We start from the raw sequence: 22,562 nt of genomic DNA, 5'->3' as shown, positions 1-22,562 counted from the left end.
TAGGTTGAATAAATTTAAGGAGGAACTGGACAGGCATTTGGAGGGAATGGTGTGATTTTTTTTTTTTTTTTTTTTGGCTGATGCTGCATAAGCTCATACACTTGCTTTCTTGCATCACATGCCACTATTACTACTAAACATAGGCGCTGATAACGGCGCATTGCTACGACAAATATCAATTCACTGATAGAAATAAACAGTATCAAATCTCTCATTAAATATTATAAAGATAAAATAATTGCAATTTCTGTTACTGCAATTGTATTTTTGTAATTTAATGCTGAATTTATCTATTCAAGAGAAAATTACAAATTTCGTTTTAAAATTAATTTTTACGTATATATAAATATTACGATAAATGACATAAAACTGTTTTGACAATTTTTTAATTATACACCATTTTAATAATCCTAAAAATCGTGTAAAGATTAAAAAAAAAAAAAAAAAAATGCCCGGCGTGTACCTTACAGACGCCATAAAAGTTTCCCACCGCTTGGCTACTGTAACGAAGGTCATGGGCCAGCATGATAACCGAATGCCACCTACATCCTCAGGCCGCTTTGACTACTGTAGTAGGCAATAACTTTTCCCGTCGCTTTCTACTCTGAACATCTTAGTAGCCCCTTAAAACAACGGTTGATATGAGTTGTATTCATTCGTTCCACAAGCCAAATGAAAACGATGGAATAATTATTAAATTTTTCCGTCTGCAAAGGAACGAACGAGTGAATTAAAAGCTACTCCTTGTTGTTTCATGAATTCACCGACAGGGGCAGCACATTCCGATCTCGCAAGACTGCCAAATTCAGAGTCGCAGTTAATACAATATATTTCAAAAATTATGTGAAAAAAAAAAAAAAAAAAATGGGATGTATTCTAGGATCTAAACCGAGAAAAAAAAAAAAAAGTCGCATAAAGGTGTGTTAGATTCTGAATGGTTACAAAACTATGGCTGAAATTTGTCAATACCGACCGTACAGGAAGTGTGACTTGAATTTTAAAGTAGTAAAATGAAGTCCGCTTATATAGAATAAAAGAAGGAAAACCTAAAACCAGTGAAAAAACAACTAACAGAACGTCTCTGCAGGTTTCCAAAACTGAAAAACTAAAGTGAATGTATGGTTTTTTTTTTTTTCTTTCTCTTGAAGTGAAATTCCAGAACGCCAGTGAGATGACATGTCTCCTTGTCTGGCTAAAGCTGTCACAAACTGAATTGCAGAATAAATGAAAACACCCGAGAAAGAACAGAAGAAAGAATTTGACCGGAGATGCTTCGTCTTTACAAGGGGAAGATAAAAGGCTCAGAAATGGGCAAAGGACGAACGTAGTGTTTGTTTTGGTAACCTACACGCTACACGCTACCCTCGCCTGAGACCGACTGACTCCGCAGAGTTGTGAAAAAGGTCCATAAAAATTTCTCAAATCGTCGACGGGACTTGAACTCAGGTCTTTTTCACCCGTTGTGCTACCCACAAGGGTAGATGAAATAAAAACAGCAAAGTAATTTAAAACAAGCAAAAGTGCAAGAATAATGAAGTATGAAACAGTGACGGCGCGTTTATCATTCGTTAATATATAGCTGCAATAGACTAGAAAGACCGTCATATTATTTGTCATTCTCCTTCTTTTCCCGTTATTCATTTTTTATATAAGCGGACTTTAAAATTTTCAAGTTACATTTCCTGTTTGGTCGTTATCGACAAGAATATTATTTGTATTTTACTTATCTCTGAGGGGAAAAAAAAAAAAAAAAAAAAAGGGCCGTGATACTAACTATGGCTGTTCGAATTAAAATAAAATAGCAGCTGAGCTTTGAATGACAATAAAATAAACCAAATAAAAGCAAGTTCATTCGTACTACATAGAAGATCTGGTGTACAAATAAACGATTTACTAGGTACAGTACGTGCTTGCTCATAAAAAATAATAAATTACTATTTTATATTATTGAAAATAGCAGTTTAAAAAAAAAAAATCTTATTGTAACTCTTTTGATATGGTACTGTACAGGATTGCCAATTGCCGAAAATCGCGAAACAGTTATTGAAAACCGATTTATTTTAATTTTTCGCAAACATATTTACTTATGTTCTATACTCTTAAAGTACTGATACTAATAATAACGGAAGTCACATTATAGAGTGACTTCCGTTGATTGACCATAATGACATATATTCGCAATACAGAAATTAAAACTTGGTTTCATGCAGCCATTTACTTTTCTGCAATATATCCGTCTATTTGTTCCCCCATGAGTTCCTCGAGAGGTTACTAATAATCTTTTGGGAGTGACCACACCCCAGTAATGACCACTTTAGTTTACAGTGGTACCATTGCCAGCCAACCACCCTCTGCATAGCACAGTTGGTAGAATCGCCGTCCTCCTCACACCTGGTGGAAAAGGCCTGAGTTTGAATAAATTTCTATGGACCTTTTTAACAACGGGATTTCTATGGACCTTTTTAACAACGTGGCTGAGTTAGTCGGTAGGAGAGGGTAACATGGTTTTTCTTCCCGAAACTCTGGTTTTTCATACAGCAAACAGAAAATCGATCACAGAACACGCACCCTTTGCAGATAATATATGTGGCGCAATTTGGCTTGTCTGTTGATTGTAGGCTTTTTTTTTTAGGTGTATCAGCAACAAAGGCCATTTTGCGCCAGCCAACCAGAGCAGCACGGTAGAAGTTCGATTAAGCTGAAAAGGACTAACATCATTCATTCATTACATGCACTTAAAGTTAAGGGGTTTCAGTTAGAAACCCCTTAACTTTGCGGTAGCGTACGTTATGGAGTCTATTATTCATGCAGAAACATATTCGGAAAACAACAACGCGCTTCCAAAGTTGTTTGTTAGTTGTAGGCTTTTAGGTGCATCAATAAAGGCCAATTTGCGCCAGCCAACCAGGGCAGCACGGTAGAAGTTCGATTAAGCTGAAATGGACTAACATTACTCATTCATTACATGCAAATGCACTTAAAATCAGTTAGAAACCCCTTAACTTTGCGGTAGCGTACGTTACGGAGTCTATTATGCATGCAAGAAACATATTCTGAAAACATCAACGCACTTCCACAGTTATTGCAAATCATGGTGGACTTCAACTTTCACTGTAACTCGAAAGAGGCAAAATGGAGTTACTTCAATGCTACCCATCAAGAGAAATTTTTAAGCCTTCAAACGTGTTCATTCGTGCTACGGTGCGGTTAGTCAGACATCAAAGCCAGAGGGCCTCATAGAACTGTGTTTCATCATCCGTAACAAAATGAACTAGCCCAAAGGTGGTGTGAAACAAAATGCGTAAAATGAAGAGAGAGTATATTTTGTATCTCTCGTTGATCCTGGAGCAAAACAGAATGGCCAATGCTGATTCAACTACAATTGCAGATAGTTTTGAAGAAATCGTATTTCGGTAGACGTCTATGTTCCTTAAAGGTTTATCTTTCAAAGAGAAAATTACAAAACGGAGAATTATCTATCTTTCCAAGATTCGAGAACATTATAACAGACCTTTTAGTTTGAAGAACTGCATAATGCTCTCTCAACAAGTGCTGTTAGACCAAATTATATTCACCATGATATGATCTAGCATCTTTCAAATCACTGGAATATTTGATCTACTTGTATATCAGGATGTCTTTAAATGAACAATTCCTGGATACTTGACATAAAGCAGTCGTATTAGCTTTTCTTAACATAGGTAAATATCTCAAAGTTACAACGAATATCGTCCCATAGCACTCACAAGTTGTTCATGTAAGGTATTAGAGAGGATGGCAAATGCTTGTGGAATCTAGAAACTAGCCACTTTCATGAAAAGTGCAGTATAGTTTCCGAAGACAAAGTCGGAGATTTGGCATAAGGATCGTCTCCCCGTTTTTGTTTGAAACGTCTTTAATTATGTATTTCAGGAGCGGGTACGGACTTCTTCTCTCCTTCACAATTTTTTTTTAGAAGGAAGATGTGCCGCAAGGCTCTGTTTTAAGGTTACTCTCTTTGGAATTAATTTTAATTGTATCATAAAGCGATTTCTTCTCTGGTTCAGTGCTCTTTATGTGGGTGACTTCATTATCTACGTTCAGTAATGCAATATGCGTAATTGAGGGAGTGCTGTAGCAGGCGATTAACCATCTTTGCCAGTGGTCGTTCGTAATTAGTTTCAGGTATCCTACACAGAAATCAGTTTGCATACACTTCTTTTGTAGGTGTTACCTTCATTCGGACCCTGAACTGAAATTGAGGGTATGATAGAAGTGACATGTCATGAAATATTTAAGGCCTTTATTCGAAAAGAAATTGACTGTTTTAAAACATATTCGTCGGTTTTGGACTAAATGTGCGAGAGGCATCATCCTTCATATTCTTTCTGCCACTTCATGTGCAGATAAGTAAGTGTTCTCCACTTATATCGAGTCTTAGTTTGATCTTAAATAGATCCATAATCTAATAATCAAGCGCTCTGTGATTGCTGGATCTCTCAGGATATCTGCATAGCAACTAGTGCTTTTCGCACGTGTCAGGTTCACAGTTTATATGTTGAACGTCTTATGCATTTGCCTTTAACAACAAAAAACCTCATGTTAGGGCCAAGGGCCTTGATATCCTGAGTTTTTTGACAAAAAACTCAACCAAATGATGAAAATGCCCATTAAAATTTCACTTTACGTACAGGATTCAAAACCCAGTTCTTTCCCACCTAGTCTGGGGAGAATGGTGACTATAGCCACTGTTACTATGCCCTCAAGCTAAAGTCTTTAATTGGGCACCCTATATGGACAGCTGTATGGTGGGTAAATATTATAATACTCGTCATACAGTTAATCGACCCTTAGACATCCAGATACATGAGTTTTTCACTGATTTACAAATCAGTAGAGTCTATTGCACCTGCTGTACACCAATGGAAACAGTGAAAGGAGTGAAGGTGGAGTTGGGTTTCTGGTCCATAAAGATTTTAAAGACAACATTTTGGAATTCAAAAGTACATCACCAAGGGTGTCAAGACTAATATTCAAGATTTCTAAGAGGTACAAGCTAAAGATTATAATGATTTATGCACCAACATCGAGCCATGATGATGAAGAGGTTGAAGAAATGTACAATGAAATTGAGAGTCTTCTAGATGAGCAGAAAACCAACTACACTATTATTATGGGGGACTTCAATGCTAAGGTTGGAAAAAGGCAAAACAGTGCAGAAAGAGGAACTATAGGAAATTTTGGAATTGGTGAAAGAAATAAGAGGTGAAAGACTTGTGGAATTTGCAGAATCTCAAGGACTGTCAGTAATGAACACTTTTTTCAAGAAAAGGGTGAACAGAAAGTGAACATGGAAGAGTCCAAATGGATTAACAACTAATGAAATTGACTTCATCCTCACTAACAGAAGATATATTGTGAATGATGTTACCGTCCTGAATAAGGTAAATGTTGGAAGTGATCACAGAATGGTAAGATGTACACTTGATATAGATGTAGGAAAGGAAAGGAAAAAACTGACTCGAGTAAATAATACAAAGGTCTTTGAAATAACAGAGGAGGAGAAAAAGCAGTATGTACTGGAACTTAAGAACAAGTTTGAACTTCTGCAGACTGCTCAGGACCAAGATATCGACGAGGAATATTACAACTTTCTGAAAGTGATAAAGCCCAAGAAACCTATAGGGAAACAGAAATCCAAAGAAGAAAAAAATTAGTCAAGAAACACTTGTCATGATGAACCAAAGACGACAAATGAAGAGCAAGAAAAACACTGACAGGGAGAAAATTGAGTATACTGAGTTATGCAAAGCCATTAGAAAGAGACTCAGAGAGGACATAAGAAGATTTAACACAAGAAAAGTAGAACAAGCATTAAGGGAAAAGAAAGGATTTAAATCAGCAGCCATGAGCAGTAATACAGAAAGACAAATGATACTGAAACTGAAGAATAGCGATGGTGTACTTATAAACAGCAGAGAAGGCATAATTCAAATAGCAGAAGACTACTATAGAGAATTATACAAGGAGCGAGGGAATGATGCCAGCAGTGGGGAAGATGGATTGCAAAGTAGCAACACATACGACATACCCGATATTCTTCCTGATGAGGTAGAACATGCATTGAAGAAAATGAAGAATCAGAAAGCCCCGGGGGAAGATGAAGTTACTGTAGAGTTGTTAAAATTGGGAGGAAGAGACATAGCACAAAAACTGGCAAGACTCTTCACAAAATGTATTATAAAAGGTGTGATACTAAGGAGCAGAATAATGCAGTCATAGTTTGCATAAGAAAGGAGATAAATCAGAAATTGGAAATTATAGACCAATTAGCTTGTTATCCCACATCTACAAGTTGTTCACAAGGGTCATTACTAATAGATTAGAAAGGATACTTGATGAAAATCAACCGGAAGAGCAAGCTGGCTTTAGGAGAGGATTCTCAACTATGGATCACCTTCACGTAATATCACAGCTAATGGAGAAAGCAAATGAATATAAAACACCATTATGCCTGGCATTTGTGGATTATGAAAAGGCATTTGACTCCATACAGCATAAGGCAATGTTTCGGGCACTGGAAAGACAAGGCATAGATACTCCATATATTATGATTTTGAAGAAAATATATAAGAGTGCTACATCCTTTATTAGACTAGACAAAGACAGTAGCAAATTTAAAATCGAGAAAGGAGTTCGACAAGGAGACACAATATCTCGAAAGCTGTTTACTGCTGCCCTTGAGGAAGCTTTCAGAAGATTAGACTGGTCGCAGAAAGGAGTCAATGTGAACGGAGAGTACCTAAACCATTTACGATTTGCAGATGATGGTCATAAGCCACGATCCCAAAGAATTAGAGGAAAATCTTAATCAGTTATGCACAGTTAGTAAGGATTTTGGACTAAAGATGAATATGGCTAAAACAAAAGTAATGATGAACAAGTATGCCACGGAAAGGGAAATAATGATTAAAGGAGCAGTAATTGAAAAGGTGGAGTCATATACTTATCTGGGACAAGTTATTAGCTGTAATAATGATAAATGGCTGGAAGTCAAGAGAAGAATAAATTTTGAATGGATAGCATTCAGGAAATATAGTCACATACTGAAGAGCAATTTCCCCGTTTGTCTGAAACGTAAAATAATGAATCAATGTATACTCCCCACCATGACTTATGGAAGTGAAACTTGGGCACTCACCAAAAGAATGGAAGAGAAGCTAAGAACTACACAGCGAAGAATGGAACGAATTATATTGGGAATCAGACTGTTAGATAAGAAGAGAAACACATGGATTAGGCAGCAAACTCAAGTAAAGGACATTCTTATCAAAACTAAAGAACTAAAATGGTCTTGGGCAGGACACATAGCTCGAAGACATGATGACAGATGGACTAAGAAAATAACAGAATGGTACCCAAGAGGAGCTAGAAGAAAACCTGGAAGACAAAGGTGGAGATGGATAGATGAAATTCATGAGTTTTTGAGTAGGGAATGGATGGCCAGTGCTCAAAACAGAAGGAACTGGAAAGTTGCTGGAGAGGCCTTCATCCTGCAGTGGATTAAAAATGGCTGATGATGATGATGATGATGAGAGTCTGTTGCACCATTATCTTGGGCAACCATTCTTGCTGTGGAATGTTGGTTTTCCATCTTGCCAAACATCAATTAAATTATGTCCAAGATTAATGTTACTTAATACAAAGACAGCTACTGCTGTGTGTGGGGCCACTCATGGCAGTTTATCATTTACAGGGTCAAGGATGGAGTTCCAGTCTCTGCTAAGGATAATCAAATGGACACCCAATGTAAAAGGATGCATGTTGCTGAATTCTAACCTGTTCTAGAGCAGTAGGGAAATGTAAACATTATTGACTTTTGTACCTAGCTCCCATTCCACACATATAACCTATCCTTCCACATCTCTATTGTGGTTACTATAAGTGTAGCACTAAAACCTCCATCCTCTAGCATTTTTCTCTCTAATACACCAAAAACTTAAACACTTAGAATCTATTTTGAAATTTTTGCACTTTCACATTATGAAAGCAGATTTTCTGAATGAACAAGACCTTGACCCCTAATAGTAGCATCTCTGTGTTGAGTAGGACTGTGGGCAAAGGCCCTCTCATTCAGAGTGCAAATAGCATACCGTGTATGTAGCACATGAACCAATAAGGATGGAGTTAACACTGGGAGAGGGCTGCTCCCAGTTCCAAGCTATGCTACCACGGGGTTGAGACCCCAGACCAAATAATAGTTCTGTACCCATTTTTATTTTCCCAATGATATTTTTCAGTTTAGTTTTGTAAACTAAACTGTGGTAAGCTGTCCTCACTAATCTGTCCACAAAAAACTGAGTTTACCTAACTCTTTCAATGAATAAATTATTATTATCTAAGTTAATATAGCAATTAACTTAGATAAGTTAATTGCTGGCAAGCTTGACTGTGTTTTCCAGAAACATGCTGGTTTGACAAACTAGGTTATCTAGCTCTGCTTGAAGAGGTAGGTGTGGATCAGCCTGGTTACACCCTGCTATCCCGGGTGTCCTGGGCGCCTCCGTAGCCTGGTGAGGAGCAGCAGTGCATAGCACACACTTCTTGATTAGACCCGGGGTTCGAGCCCGTCACCACCAAATACGGAGGATGCGGAAAGATCAGGGAATGACCACCGCATATTCCAGAAGCAATATGGCCTTAGTTACTAATGCTCCTAAAAACCAAATAACAAACAAACCGGGTGTCCTGACGATATCACTGAATGGCTGCACTTAAATTCAGTATGTTATATAAATTATAAAGTGTGCTTTTTTATTCCTTGAACTACCATAACCCTTTCAAGGGCTTTAACAGTACCCATTTTTATCCTGTACATTTCTTAGATACTTCTTGAGACTTGTCTTGACTGATGACATTAACACAGGGTTTTTGTGACACGACTGCTTTATGCTGTGACTCGAGTGATCAAATCACAGCAATTAAAAGATTTTCTGCAGTGAGAGAGGGTGTGCTCAACTCTTTACAACTGTGGCTCATCAGTTGGTCACATTGTGCCACCTCATTAGGCAGACTCATTCCACTCCTCTACAGCAAAGAGCCAATAACTCATAATGTAAATGATGTTAGGAGCTGGCTACCTGACCAAGCTGTCTTCTAGACCAAACTGGATGCTCAGAATACATCAATCCTTCAATTTTCACTAGTCCCTTATTTAATTAACTCAGTTTATAAGGGCATATCTGGCAGGTAATGATCTATTGGAATCTTTGTCCTAAAGCCATCAACTCTCTCTCGGGTTTAAAATTCTCAAGATGCACAGAAAACCCATCCAGTACCCACAATTACAAGATGTGACATCCTTACATGATACTGTTGATAAGGTTCAGGTGTTAATTCCTGTATATCACTCAAGTTTAGTCACTCAGCCACCACATCAATAACCTTATTGCAGCATGATCACCTTTTAACTGAAGTACCAGAAAGCGCAACAGAAAACCTGTTGTGTTTTCTGGTACTTCAGCAAGGACACCATGAGCTTTCTTGGCTGCCTGTTTGCACTGCTCAAAAACTTCCAGAAGGTAACTCCCAGATACCTTTTCCTCCACCACTGTAATTAATTCATCTCCACCAAGTGTGTAATTTAATTTGGGATTGCTATTCCTTAAGTAAGACCTTGCATTTTGCCGCATTAAAATATAGCTGCCAATTTTCTGACTTTTGAAGTCTGTTCAAGTCATCCCGAAGGAGTGCTGCTTGACATTGATCATTAACTCCAACAATCTTTACATTTTCTGCAAATTTTGACATCATCATGCCTTCTATCCTTTCATCGATGTCATTTATGAAAATGAGAAACAACTGTGCTCCAAGAACTGATCCTTGGGGTACCACACACCTGCTGTTACACAAATCTGAAGAATGTCCATTAATGACAACCCTATAACTTCTGGGTATATGCCATCAACTCCAGGAGCCTTACTTGCATTTCTGCTCAAACATTTTTCTAATAAACAACTATCTGTAATTATGTAATCACTAATTTCATATGGCTTACCCTCACTCACACATCCTCTTCTCAGCATGAAGGGTCTTTCAGCAGTAAAGACTGATGCAAAGTACCTATTGAATTCATCCACATCAGCTGGATTATCTAAGACTTTAGCACATGCAGTGCACAAGGGTCCAATTTGATTGGCTTTCTTCTTCTTTGTTATATTCTTATATGTGAACAATTCCTTGTCACCATTCTTTGCTCTCTTAGCCAATGCATTTTCATACACAGCCTTGGTCTATCTAACCTTATTTGTGGTACTATTACAGATCAACTTGTACCTGTTGTAGGCTTTAGTACTTTTTGTCACTCTGTAACTCTCCCATGCTATCTTTTTCTGCTGCTGTATTTGACTGGCTAGCTCTGCAGTTATTTTCATCCTGGAATATTTTCTTAATGACACGTATGCATTCATAACTTCTGTGTTTTTGCTTTAAAGGTATTCCATAATTCAAATGTATTCACCCTCACTCTGCAATCCACTCAATTAATAGATGCCATAGAGCACCTTAAATCAAAGTTCCCTCTTCTGAAGTTAAAACCAATGCCTGTACCTTTTTAACTACTGAAATATCATTTTTCATCTTCCAAATGACGAGTATGTGATCACTACCTGACAATGGTTTTTGTACTTTAAGTGCTGTGATGTCATTTGATTAGTGAGTAATGATGATGTCAAGAATATTCTCACCCCTAGTACTTTCACTAACATTCTGGTACAAAAAAATAATCTTATTCCAATCAATCTGGGGCAGATTGAAGTCACCCCTAATAAAAAAAAAAAAAAAGACATTCTGGCTTGCCCATTCCATCTGCTTGTAGAGACTCTGATCACACTCTTCCAGTCTGTAGATTACTCCCACTCTCATTATAGTTTTGCTTCCAACTAACTCACACCACACAGATTTTATGCTGGCAGAAGTAACTTCAGACTTAGAGAAAGCTCTTTTCGTGTTCAGGCTGCTTTTGATAAGAAGCATGATCCCACCACCCGTTCTCTCTTCTCTAAACATGGAGGACTTCTGTACAAATTGGAGAGGTATGGTATTAAGGGTAAGTTGCTACAATAGATAAAGGGACAGTTGAGTGGGAGACAACAGAGAGTGGTAATCAATGGACACTGCTCTTCGTGGACAAATGTTATTAGTGGAATTACTTAGGGTTCGGCGTTAGGCCCATCGTTGTTTTGTATATTTATCAATGATATTGATGAAGGTATATCAGGTTTAATGTCCAAGTTTGCAGATGATACAAAGTTTGGCAGGGTTGTTATTATTATTATTATTAGCTACATGGTGCAAGGAAGCCTGAGGCTTATGCTTCAGCCAAAAAAAAAAAAAAAAAATTCCCGAGTTACCCAGAGAGAGAGAGAGAGAGAGAGAGAGAGAGAGAGAGAGAGGTAGAAGGGAATCACCAAGAAAGAGAAGAATGATGATATCCAGCTGAGGCCCCTGGGTGTGCCAAGCCCATACTCACCAGATGTGAGCCCCTGGTATGCTACTCCAAATGGATCTAGATAAGTTGGGCAAATAGGCTGAAAAGTGGCAACTGAAGTTTGACATTGACAAATGCAAAGTGCTGCATATGGGTAGCAATAACCCAAGAAAAACACACTGTGTGGTACTACACTCAGAGAAGTGGAAAGTGAAAAAGACCTGGGGTAATTGTGTAGTCAAATATGAAGTTTGCTGAGCAGTGCAGTGCAGTGGGGCTGCCAGGGCAGCTCATGGAGCCTTGTCAATAATATATAGGAATTTTGCTAGCAGGGACAAGGAAGTAATTATCCCGTTATACAAGGCAATGGTCAGGCCATAGGTCTGGAAGCCTCATTTTAGGAAGGATGTAGAGTTGCTAGAACGAGTACAAAGAAAGACAACAAGATTGGTGAGGGGAACAAAGGGGTGCTCTTACCAAGAAAGGCTTAAGTTCTGCAAATTGCAGTTCCCGGAGAATAGGCACCTGTGAGGTGATCTGATTGAGGTGTATAAAGCCTTGAATGGGTTAAGCAAGCTGAATGCTGATGGGATTCTTCCTCTTGCTCAGATTAAGAACCTGAGGGGGCACAGAATCAAATTGAGGAAAGACGGTTGTAGAATAGATGTGCGGAAATTTGCCTTTAGCCAGCGGGTAATTGATTGGTGGAACAAACTTCTATCTTTCGTTGTGGAAGTTAATAACCTAAATAAATTTAAGGCTGAGCTGGACAGGCATTTGGAACAAATGGAGGGGTGAAATGAGAGTTTTTTTTTTTTATATTTTTTTTGGCTGATGCTGCATAAGCTTGCTAAATACATTATACATACTGTAGTGAACTTATCATCCTCAATTTCTGGGTGGCAGCATGTTTTTGTTAGTCCTATATGTCAGTACTAGTTGTCCTAATCAACAGTTCAAATTCAGCCACTCTTGATTATTGTAGATACAGTTCAGACTAAGTAATATTTTATAATTCAGTACCCTGACACACTTCTGAAGTTATTTAGGTTTGTTTCCCTAGCTTTTTCTTCTCCCTCATTTGAAATGTCACCCTCAGAATATCTTATCAACATTGGCTGTTGGCAACAAGAATTCATGAACTGAATTTCAATGTTATCAGTATTGTGTAATAATTGTTTTGGATTTCCACACATTAAGTGTTAAAAATTGCTCTTGTGGCCTGCTAAAACATGCAAGTTGTGAAATTTCAGCATTAGTAAAAAAAAAAAAAAAGGGGGGGGGTTTGAATGCCCTGGTTTAGACCAAAATAGATATCACATGAACTGATAAGTTTAGTGGCAGAGAATTAAAAATGGACAGGATGATAAATTCTATGAGTGTATATTAATCTGTAATCCAGCTAATCAGGGGGGTTAGGTATGCTAAAGCAAATTATGAAAGTCATTGGCTAAGAACAGAAAGAAAAGTAATAAGGAATTCTTTGCATTTGTAATCTCTAGAAGAATTAAAGGTATGAACCACATTGATCCACTTGTTATGAATGGCATAACTAGGATGCCATTAAACTGAATTAATATTTTTCATCTGCATTCACACATTAAGGTTTTACAGATGAGGATAGCAGATATACATCTAATATGATTGGGAGTTATTTTATGAAAGCTGAAAATGAAATTGTTGCAACCGAAAGTGAAAAGCACCTTCAGTGGATGAAATATATCTAATGATATTAAAAATCTAATCAAACCTATAGTTGTAATAATGGGAGCACCCTAGGATTCAGGGGAAATGTCCCTAGCCTAGAAATCTGCAACCGTTCTCTTATGCACAAGACCCTAGCCAAAAAAAAAAGAAAAAAAGGATTGTGGTTCAAAGGGGAATGTAGAATACAAGATCATCTTGACAACTATAACCAGCATAGACTTGTCAAGAAGTGATCATGCCTGACCCATCTGATTAGTTACTATGAATTCACCAAAGGAATTGGATGCAAAGAATAATTTTGACATCATTAAAACTGTCCCACATGAATGCCTGTTGTAGCAATGTAATATTAAACACCAGTGGTAACATTCTAGTAGTAGGGTGGAGAGAGAGAGTGTAATTATAAATGATCAATGCTCTTCATGTGGACTGTTATGAGTGAGGTCCCACATTCTGTATTGGGCTCCCTAATGCTTCAAATAATTACTAATAATACTGGCTTCGAGATTTGAGCAAACTAAAGGCTGATGGCATCTTTATTTTATCTCAGAAAACACACACACATTCTTAAATTGAAAAAGAATTGTAGAAATTTGCCTTCAGTTCAAGAGAATTGACTGTTAGAATAAAAACTGCACTAGCATTGCAGAAGTGGGTAGTTTGAATAAATTTAAAGGACTGGGCAAAATGTGGAAAATTTTTTTGGCTGATACTGTACAAGCTTTCTTCCTTTGCATTTGGTCATAAATCAATTAATATTATCTGATCAAAATATTAACATCAATTGCCATTGTTGCATTACATCAGCAATACTAATAATGACAGACTCCAATGCAGCATCTACCCTGTGGAACAGCCCCACAACAAACCTCAAAGGAGAACTCCTAGAGGAATTTATCCATGCAAACAGCATAAAGGTACACAATACAAAAGGTCATCCACCAACATTTGTTAGTGCACATGGACAATCTTATATTGATGTCACCATGACAAACAGGTTCTTTACATATAATCTAACAAACTGGACAGTACATCCATCATGGACAACCAGTGATCACAACCCCATTACCTTCACGATAGCCACATTGCCTACAACACCAACCTTCCGCAGGAACTACGACACCCCAAGGTACAAAACTAAAAACGCAAACTGGGAACACTTTGACAGGAATCTAATAGATCTTACCAGGGAGCAACTGGAACAACAAAATGGGGATGTGAACAAGCTCCAGCAGAATATCACAGATACTATTAAAGAGGCGGCTAACAAAACCTTCCCACTCAAACAAAGGAAGCCCAGAACAGTCCCCTGGTGGACCCCAGCACTTGCAACACTAAGGAGGGAACTAAGAAAGGCTAGGAAGGAATTCCAAAAGGCAAAAAGAAACAACCACAATCAAGCGGAACTGGCCACTCTATATGAAACGTACAAAACAGCTAGGAACAATTATTTCAATAACATTCAAAAGGAGAAAAAACTAGCATGGGACAGACTAATTCAAAGAACACTGGGAAAAGATCCTTGGGGCTTACCGTACAAACTACTTATCAATAAGCTACATCCAACAACCCCATTAGCATCAATAGTAAAGCCTGACACAACGGAAACACTCTCCTGGAGTGCAACTATGGACACCATATTAGATGAAATTATATACCAAGATATAACTGTACCAGAAAACCTGGAACAGACAAACATTAGGATTCAGCACCTGACATATACTGCAGTGGCAGAAGAGGCACCGTTTTCAGAACAGGAAATAGAAGCTGCGATCACATCTTTAAAGGATGGTAAAAGCCCTGGAATAGACCTGATTGAGGTCTCCATAATAAAAAGGGTATGGAAAACCTGCCCAGATATGCTGAGAAACCTTTATAACTCATGTCTTGTAGCTGGCACCTTCCCTACAGCTTGGAAAACAGCCAACCTGAAAATTATATTAAAGTCCCCAGAAAAACCGACAAACCAGGCCACGTCATATCGACCAATAGCACTGTTACTCTTCCTTGGGAAAGTGCTGGAAAAACTCCTGGCCCAAAGACTCAGAAACTACTATAACTCAAAGGCACTAAATTCAAACGGGCAACTAGGCTTCACTCCACACAAGTGCACCACAGATGCAATTAACCTTATGCTAACAACAATTAAAAATTATAACCACAAATATGTCCTCGGCCTCTTCGTGGACTTCAAAGGGGCATTCGATACACTATGGTGGCCGAGTGCCCTTGCGAGGTTCCAAGAGGCTGGGGTATCAGCTCCAATCTACAAGCTTATGGACAGTTACTTTCAAGACCGGCGCGCAGTAGTCTCCTCGGGCTGTTGCTCAGTTATGCGAAAGATAACAAGAGGATGCCCGCAGGGTTCAGTCCTGGGACCCCTGTGCTGGAATATGGTGCTGGACGGGTGGCTAAATCTACCACATGGAGAGATTATACCCATCGCATACGCGGACGATCTCGCCCTGGTAATCCCAGGAAACTCACGCAAGGAACTCGAGGATAAAACAAACACAATCCTGCAGGAACTTTACACATGGAGCAATACGCATAAGTTGATAATATCAATACCAAAGACCAAGCAAATCCTTCTCAAAGGCCACCTCGACCTCAATAGACCACCAAATATTAAATTAGAAGGTCAAAGAATTGAACTAGTGCGACAGCATAAATACCTGGGCATCTGGATAGATGACAAGCTATCCTTTCTGCCACACATCAGGCATATCGTCAAATCAATCAGGAAAATAGCAGGATGGCTCATTAACATCACAAAAGCCATATGGGGAATTAAATCCTCCACACTAAGCCTATACTACTCCTGCTTGTACATTCCCATTGTCTGCTATGGAGCCGGGGCCTGGGGTTACAGAGCACTGAACTCGGCTTGCAAAAAATACTTATTGCAGTCACAAAGAGTCTTTCTCCTGGCAACCTGCAGAGCATGCAGGACAATTTCTACTCAGGCCCTCCAGGTACTGTGCGGGAGACCACCCGTATACTTTGATGTAATCTACCACTACCTGGCACACAACCAACGGCTAGGCATACAGGCTACGCTGGGAGGAATTGCCAACGACACCAACCAAAGTATAAAAGAAAACAAAGCAAGAATTTATAGGGACATAGGCACAAAATGGCAGGATATCTGGCAAACAACAACTAAGGGAAGAGACACCTTCACCTCTTCCCACAAATATATCTGCGAGACAAATCCAGGAACTGGTGGACACCAAGCATGCATACTACTTTTCTAATCACAGGACATGGTAGTCTCAACTCCAAACTCCACAAATTAGGCCTAACTCTCTCCCCCCTTTGTCAATGCGGCGAAGAAGAAACAGTGAAACACCTCATACTTGACTGTTACCTCTACACAGATCTGAGACATCCCCTGCTATTGGGGACTAACGTAACTAACGCTGGAGAATTCCCACAACTGATAGCTGGGGCAGAATCGCTCAAACTTCTTTCAGCTTTTGCAGGAAAATTATTCAGGCGAAGGGCAGCCCTTCAGCAGGAAGCACAGAGAGACAGTAGGTAAATGGGAAAATGAAAAGAAGGAATGAAGTGGAAGGGACTCAACAGAACAAGAAAATAGGAAGTAACGCAGAACGGAAGCACAATTATACTGAACTGAATAAGAAGCAAAAGTAAGGACTCAAGAACAAGACATCCCACAGCTTAGGAGCAGCGGAGCACACATAACTGTGATGTAGCTTCCTTGAAATTAGTGACTAACACTGAACATGCCCTAAAGAACTGGGTCGATGTCATAGGCCACATAGTGTCTTCAGTATGTGCGTTTTTTTTTTTTTTTTATTTATTAGTGAGGACCCTACCTTCATAGGACAGGGCCGAGATCTACGAGAAGCTGAGCAATCGAGAATTTCACTTGGTTATAGCCCTACAGGACTGGGTCGAAGCCACTGGCAATAATCATGTTTCCCGTTAACTACCCTGCCACACTGGCTTGTCCGTCCTTCTACTCGCAAAACACACAATGAACTCATCTCCACACACTCTAGGACAGGATTGAGCCCTGCAAGAATGTGTCTTGAATGCGGTGCTTCCCCTCAAGATGAAATTAAACCCTGTAGGACGAGCAAAGATAACTGTGAACTGTATAGCTATGATAATTATAAGATATTCTTAACTACCTTAGAACTGTTAAGTTGCTGTTGCGGTAGCGCTGTGGTTAAGGACACTGGTTGTGTCTTCGGCCGTAGTGTTGTTGCGACAGTGGCTGTTTTGCCAAGTATTAATATTGTCAACTGTAAAATTGTAGTAATTACTAACTTAGAAGTGTTCACTTTTGTTCAGGTTTGCTGTGGCTCCGGGGGTGCCGCGGTTGTGGTGCACTGGTTTGTGTCTGTCGCCGCGGCTCCGTCGTGGCTGCCGCAGGTGCATGGAATTGATTGTTACGCCGTACCCTCTTCTGGCAGGATGGGCCCCTACAAGGGCCAATATTTGGTATAGATCATTGGACAACCTAAACATTGAACATGCTAAACTCACTAGAAACACCCACTACTTTACTGCTCCCCTTAACTAAATCTAAATTCATCCACACGCTATGTTTTAATCTCCTGACGAAACTTAACTTATTTTAAATTATTACCATATTGTATGTAAAACACACTAGAAACATTCACTCCATTAATTGATCCCCACTCAACTAAACCAACTCTATCCACACTTGATGATTTACTCTTTTATTGCTATATTTATCTCTATTTTAATATTATTGTATAAACATATAGAGGTTCAAGAACCTCCTTTTGTGAAAACCAGACTCCCTGGAGCGCCTCCACGTGGCTAGGGACGGGAGTCAGGACGCAAGATATATCTGTTCTTGCCTCCTGGCTGCAAAGTCTCCAGGTGCCGGCATACAACACTCAACAAAACAAACACTCAAACAAAAACCTCCCCATACACACACTCGCCGGCTTAAAAAAACCTACAAGAATCATTGCGGCAATAGGGGAAACCCTGGAGGCTGCAGTAAACAAAAATACTTTGAATACTTTGTTGCATTAGCAGTATGGACTGTTGATATCAATTCCTTAAAATCATCAGTCTTGTTCAGGTCTCTTCAAACAATGAAATAAACTGTGTATTAAATTTTGTAATGCATTACAGTTGGTTTCATGGAGGAACCAAGGGTACGTTTACAGGAAAATTCTGCTGTCAGGATGTTTGCTGTTTCTACAAGTGTCTTTTGTAATTGACTGATAAATTGTTATTAGTATTACCACTGGATGGAAAACATGTACTTGGGTATTTTATTTTATAATGTTTCAAGTTCATATAGATAAAAAAGGGTAGTTTGAGCAGTGTGACTATCATTTTAGTAGTGATATGAAATGCACATGAGGTCATAAGTAGGAGGAAGGAAAGAATGATGAATTATTATTATAAAACAACAGGAAAATGGGTACAGTGCTGAAGGAAAATTCCCTTGTAATGAATACAGTTTTAATGAAATTCACTATAATGAAAATACCCAGGACACCTACCTTATAGGCAACCTATAATTAGACTTTGTCAGTCTCATTTCAGTAATAAAATAGGCTTGACAAAAAGTTCAGTACAACAAATTTTTTTCAGTCTTATCAATGCTTAAAATGATTTTACAACAAAAAAAAAATATTTTTTTCCCTTTCTTTTTTAACAATAGAAAAAACATTTTTATACTGTATTCACTGTTTACAACAAAAGAACAATTTAAATGGAAATTTATGGATGGCACTCTGCAGTTCATGTTCATAATGACTGCAATGATACTACACCAATTATTATGAACTGTTATTGAAATAAAAAATAAAATTGATTAAAATTGTTAATAATAATAAAATGAATAGTCTCAAGCGTTTAGGGCATAAGCCTCAAGCTATGAAGGAGTCTAGACTATGTATAAATATAGTGCAAATGCATCAGGAATACATAGCTGTATCTGAATAAATCAGATTATTAATAAAACGGCATCGTTTTAAGTTATATCTCATATTGTGAATACCTTCACAACGAGTTGCCATGATATTGCACTACTTCGAATAAGTAACGCTTCACCTAAGGAGAAGACTAATGTTACTTATTCTCAGATGGATACCACCACCCAGACGGCACCGTTTCAGGGCTATTTGGCCCTTCTTCGGTGGGTGGGTAGGTACCCGAGTGATGCAATGATGGCAAAACAGTTATGAAGTATAACTCCACAATATGAGAGATGCCTGATGATGTATCATGTATTTAGACTCAAGCGTTTAGGGCATAAGCCTCAAGCTATGAAGGAGTCTAGACTATGTATAAATATAGTGCAAATGCATCAGGAATACATAGCTGTATCTGAATAAATCAGATTATTAATAAAACGGCATCGTTTTAAGTTATATCTCATATTGTGAATACCTTCACAACGAGTTGCCATGATATTGCACTACTTCGAATAAGTAACGCTTCACCTAAGGAGAAGACTAATGTTACTTATTCTCAGATGGATACCACCACCCAGACGGCACCGTTTCAGGGCTATTTGGCCCTTCTTCGGTGGGTGGGTAGGTACCCGAGTGATGCAATGATGGCAAAACAGTTATGAAGTATAACTCCACAATATGAGAGATGCCTGATGGTGTATCATGTATTATGCAATGATGAGATATAACTTAAAACGATGCCGTTTTATTAATAATCTGATTTATTCAGATACAGCTATGTATTCCTGATGCATTTGCACTATATTTATACATAGTCTAGACTCCTTCATAGCTTGAGGCTTATGCCCTAAACGCTTGAGTCTAAATACATGATACACCATCAGGCATCTCTCATATTGTGGAGTTATACTTCATAACTGTTTTGCCATCATTGCATCACTCGGGTACCTACCCACCCACCAAAGAAGGGCCAAATAGCCCTGAAACGGTGCCGTCTGGGTGGTGGTATCCATCTGAGAATAAGTAACATTAGTCTTCTCCTTAGGTGAAGCGTTACTTATTCGAAGTAGTGCAATATCATGGCAACTCGTTGTGAAGGTATTCACAATATGAGATATAACTTAAAACGATGCCGTTTTATTAATAATCTGATTTATTCAGATACAGCTATGTATTCCTGATGCATTTGCACTATATTTATACATAGTCTAGACTCCTTCATAGCTTGAGGGTTATGCCCTAAACGCTTGAGTCTAAATACATGATACACCATCAGGCATCTCTCATATTGTGGAGTTATACTTCATAACTGTTTTGCCATCATTGCATCACTCGGGTACCTACCCACCCACCGAAGAAGGGCCAAATAGCCCTGAAACGGTGCCGTCTGGGTGGTGGTATCCATCTGAGAATAAGTAACATTAGTCTTCTCCTTAGGTGAAGCGTTACTTATTCGAAGTAGTGCAATATCATGGCAACTCGTTGTGAAGGTATTCACAATATGAGATATAACTTAAAACGATGCCGTTTTATTAATAATCTGATTTATTCAGATACAGCTATGTATTCCTGATGCATTTGCACTATATTTATACATAGTCTAAAATGAATAGTGTAATTAAGCTGGAGGCTTACTTATACTAATCAGAGGCTTCCGCCTCCTTTATCAACAATTTATAAGACTGTTGATTAAGGAAGTCTTTGAAAGCTTCGGTGTTTTATTGCTTTTATCCCATGATCTACATTTTATTTTATCGTAGAGACAGTATCTTATTTTATCCAGCTTAATTATACTATTCATCTTACTTATTTTATTATTATTAACAAATTTAATCTATTTTATTTCAATAAAAGGTTTATAATGGTTGGTGTAGTATGAACATTCCCAACCCTAGAAGCCTATTTGAAGAAAGGACTCCACAGTCCATATTGTAAATGACTATAAGAGAATTTGCTTAAAGAGAAAATGAACATTTTAGAGGATACATGAAAAGAATTTGGTATAATTTTTTTTTTTTTTTGGTAGTTGTTGGCGCATAGGCTTCTGTGGCCATAATGCACCTCCCAAGGTTTTTGCAGTACTTTCATCCAAGCCCGAGGCGGGAATCGAACCCGCGACCTTTGGGTTGCCAGGCAGGCACTTTACCCACCCGGCTAGCCCGGTCGGCCTTTGGTATCATGTTCTTTACTGTGATTTTCCCATTCTTTCTCTGTCTCTCATCAATGTGTATGGCATGCGAGCACCATTTCATAAGAAAGAAGAACAAAAAAAAAACCCAACGTCACAATGTGTGTTAATGAATTTAGGTACCTGCTGTAAAAGAAAAGCATTCAAATCAAAGAAAGCATATGAAAAGCAGATAAGTATCCTGTTTAAAGAGGTTAAAAGGCCTGTTTTCATGATTCGTCTTTTTTACTTCAGAATTATTTACACAGAATTGTTTCTGCTATAAAGGTGGTTATATATTGTCAGAATCGGTATTTGCATTTAGAGTACAATATGAGCCCATACATCTTCAACTGCACTTAAATTTAATTTTCATATTAATATGAGGGAAAAGTTAAATAGTAAAAACAAAAATTTATGCATTAACATGTAACGAAGTGGTATCTACCATACTGTATTTCTTATAAAATGTGAATTCAAAATGATGCTCTCTGAACAAAATATTTTTCTTTTCATTTTATTTATTTTAAAATGAATACGAGTAAAATAAAATGGAAATTATTATTTCTATATGTTAAAAAAATGCACTAGAATTTATCTGAACAATTTCATTTCTAACAAATATTGTCTGAATAATTTCAGACAATATTTGCTAGAATGAATTTGATTCATGCACAACCACAGGTTTTTGTTGTATTCACTATTTCAGTTCTTCATTACTGAAAATAAAAAAAATAATAACAGAAAAGTATAAATTGTTTATTCCCTTTGTGATAATTGACTAAAGTCAGTCTTCTCTAAATTTCAACAAATAGAAAAAAAGTTCCCCGTAGAAAAGAATTAAATAGCAAAAAATTGTCGAAAGATGCATCTCCTGCTTATTATGGGTTTTTATTTCATGTACATAAAAAAGCCGTGAGTTAGGGTTGAATTTGAAAGTGTCTGCAATTCTGCCTAGACACGATAGGAAGGAGTATATGATGAGAGCCTTTTTGATCAATTCGGTGCTGGAGAGATTGTGCAAGGCTCAAGGGGGAAGAATTTTTCTCAGCCTGGTCTATGCTTGTTAACAGGAAAGACTGCTTCTACAGGGATGGGATACACTTAAATAGAAAGGGTGCAAGAATTTTTGCTGATGCTATCGAGGCAGAGTTAGGTGCGTCGGAAAACTGCTAGCTTGAGGGGATACACGGACTAATAGATTAACAGTAGCCGCTGGCAGAAGTAAAAGTGATTCTTGCAATACTTCTATTGAAATGCAATTGAGCAGCAGTCTGGAAAGCAA

Source organism: Mastigoproctus giganteus, chromosome 13, assembly GCF_048544385.1.
Source record: "Mastigoproctus giganteus isolate SK-2022 chromosome 13, ASM4854438v1, whole genome shotgun sequence".
NCBI classification, from domain to species: Eukaryota; Metazoa; Arthropoda; class Arachnida; order Uropygi; family Thelyphonidae; genus Mastigoproctus; species Mastigoproctus giganteus.
Note: the sequence above shows the minus strand (reverse complement) of the source record.